General features: G+C 37.9%; 1 pseudogene; it reads right to left on the minus strand.

Annotated features, from left to right (window-relative positions):
- Positions 1-1,910: 1,910 nt before the first annotated feature.
- Positions 1,911-2,112, minus strand: LOC103584539 (annotated as a pseudogene).
- Positions 2,113-3,336: the final 1,224 nt, after the last annotated feature.

A 3,336-nucleotide genomic window follows, 5' to 3' on the forward strand; every position in this document is an offset into this window, starting at 1 on the left:
TCCTTTTTCCTTCTGCCTGACACTGGCCTAACAGCATTCTTTGCAATCAAGCCTTGCTGAATCATGACACCTACACTTCCAAGTATTTGATAATAGAAGTGAAGTGAAGACTCTTACCATAACCTAATAATTATCAAAGAAATTTTGGTCAAGACATTTTCCTTAATGTCACCAATATACAGGAAGTAGCTGCCCTTTGTTAAAAGTTTTATCAAGCTATTTGCTTTAATACTGTATCTCAAACTTTTTGGACCATAGTCCATTTAAGTAAGGAGAATGACCCCTTGTACCACCATGTCTCACTTTTTACTAGGAAAAAGAAATGATAAAAATAAACTATCACTCTATAAGCAAATACTGTAGGTTTTATGTATACATCTGCTCTAGCAATAGAGTATGGATTACTTATATCTCAAAGTCTAGTTTTAGGGAAAATTATAGGCCAAAAATACCATTGCTGAAATATGTGTCACTACTTGCAAATGTTCTAATCAAACAACCAACAAATTTATAAGAATGAAGCTAAATTCATAGTTAATTATTAAATAGCCAGAATGATAGCAACTGAAAATCATGACCAATTCAAGAAAACACTGATGATACATTGTTGACAACGTATTCCTTCAAAAAACCATGGGAATTCCAACCATCATTATGTGCATATGCATACAAACTCCACAACATATACATGGTATTGAGTACCAACCAGACTTGTCAGTACATTACTGAATTAGGCTGCTCATCAACTCTAATAGTACATTAATTTTTGTTTATAAATAGCTAAGTTAAGGGCCGGCCCGGTGGCGCACTGGAAAGTGCACTGCTTTGGGAGTGCGGAGGCGCTCCCACCGAGGGTTCGGATCCCATGTGGAGACCGGTTCCCGCTCACTGGTTGAGCGCGGTGCAGGCGCAACACCGAAGGTTGCGATCTCGTTGCCGGTCCCCGGTACGGGCGCGACACCGAGGGTTGCGATCCTGTTACTGGTCAGTAAAAAGGACAAAAAAGGAGAAAAAAAAAATAGCTAAGTTAAGCAACCCTTTCTTTAGTAGGTTACTAATAAGCATCTCTTAGCCCTCTTAGCCCTGTATAAAATAAAAGTCACTTGTGCCTAAGTACCAAAGTAAAAACCTGGCTTTTTTTTTTTCTTGCAGAGTAAAAATAAATTAGTTTAATATACACATTTTCACTACCATTAACTCACCATTGATATCTTTATTATTATTTTTATTTTACTTTATTTTTTTATTGGCTGTGAATATTCATGTGATACAAAGCTGATTGCCACCCCTCATGCCCATGATGTGAGGGCCAGATTAATACTGGCAGCCCACCCATAACCACACCATTGGTTTCTACTATGCATGTGCACCTATCTAGTTTGACTTGCTTCATATTTATTTTCCAGCACCAGAGTTAGTTAAGCTGCACAAAGTTCCTTGTCTTCAAAGAGCTTTACCAACTTGAATGCTTCTAAAGAGTCCTAAGAGGCAGCTCATCATGATGGTTTTTCCACTGAATTCACATATTTGGAAGATGGCAAAGTAGACCTGGACCTACTCAAGCCTACCGATCACTTGTATTCCTATCACAGCTCATTTGGGTGACTGGTAAAGACTGAATAATAAGCAATCTCCAAACACAGCGAGGTGAGATACCTTCATTTTTGGCAAACCAAATGAATCCTGAAAATTTTCCTAAATGGTGTAATTTATTCCAGGGTTCTTTTGGTATTTATGAAGGGAAATATTAATCCTTGTGCACAGTCTTTTATTACTAGTACTCTTATTTATGGCATTACAGAGTTTTCTTCTCCAGCCTTTGTTCTACAGTGAGGTGATTTATTGTACTCAATGCAGAATCAATAGCATGAAGACATCTACTTTCATAATCAGAGTTGATGACAGCCTTCTCATTTCCTGCCAAATGAATCAGACCACATTTTTAACACTGGTGATTGCACATTTTCTTGAACACTACCAGCCCAATGTATGGCTTGTTCCTTTGTTACTCCTCCAACCTCATCAGGGGATGGAAGTAGATGGGTAGAAGGTTGTGCAGATCAGGGAGACAAAGACGCCTAAAATGAGCGTGGTGCACAGGTGCCCGGACATGGCACCAGTCGTAGGGGGTGACCTGACCCACACAATGCCCCGCACTCACAGAGACCTTGCTCCCGACCAAAACCTGGCATGTTTAGATCAGTTTTGGGTTCCTCAAGGGGACCCTACAATGGACCTCATTTTGAAAAAAATGGTACTAACCTAGAATATGCAAGCAAACTGTTCCTTTAAGCCATGTGCTGCCCTGTTCCTTTTTCATAGGTAACTTACCCACATCCATTAGATAAGCTCCCCATTCTTAATTCTCCTGTCTAGTCTTTTTTTTTTTTTTTTTTTTTTTTTTTTTTTTTTTTTTTTTTTTTTTTTTTTTTTTTTTTTTTTTTTTTTTTTTTTTTTTTTTTTTTTTTTTTTTTTTTTTTTTTTTTTTTTTTTTTTTTTTTTTTTTTTTTGGTCATTTCCTCCCTCTCAACCCAGAGTTTGAGTCCTCTCCAAACTGCCACCTTTATCTGATCTACCATTCCTTATCCTTATTCTTTAATTACTTTGGGAACATTCTACTCTACAACAAACAGTCTCAACAGTCAGGCCTGCCATGGTGGAACCCTCTCTCAGCCACAACCCTCTGGGAAGACAGCTGGCATCCTCGCTCCCCCTGCAGCACAAACTCCTGTGTGTGTAGGGCTCTAGTTCCCACATATACACAAACCTAAGACTAGATTGCTCTGGCCTCATCCTCAAACTTTTCACTTTTGGTACAGCCTTGCAAAGGCTCATTTTTATTTCTCTAATTTTGAAACACTCTAAAAATCCAGCAGTGTAATGAAGGGCTTGTTATTTCATTAAATGCAGGAGCCATGTGTGACCTTTCTGCAAGAAACTATTCATCATCTAACACCATATAATAGAAGCTGCCAAAACACTGATTTTTAAAAAAGAAAAAACTATAGTACAGCCCCCAATCAAAGAAATGTAATTGCCAACCCATATCCTCTCAATATTTTAAGCTGTAAGTAATCATGATACATGAGTTTCTGATGCTCAGAACAGCAACTAAGCTCTTCCACTAAATTCATTCATCTATCCACCCATTCATTAATTCATTCATTCAACAACTACTTATTAAGCACCTATTATGTGCCAGCACTGTTGTAGTCATTGGAAATTTGTCACTGAACAAAACGACAGTCTCCATAGAATAGACAAAGGTATGGTGAGTTATGGGAGGCAGATATTTAGTTTTCAAACAAAAATCCACCAAAGGAGAAACTTTAGATT

The sequence above is a fragment of the Galeopterus variegatus genome, unplaced genomic scaffold (genome assembly GCF_000696425.1).
Source record: "Galeopterus variegatus unplaced genomic scaffold, G_variegatus-3.0.2 Scaffold200, whole genome shotgun sequence".
In the NCBI taxonomy this organism is placed as follows: Eukaryota; Metazoa; Chordata; class Mammalia; order Dermoptera; family Cynocephalidae; genus Galeopterus; species Galeopterus variegatus.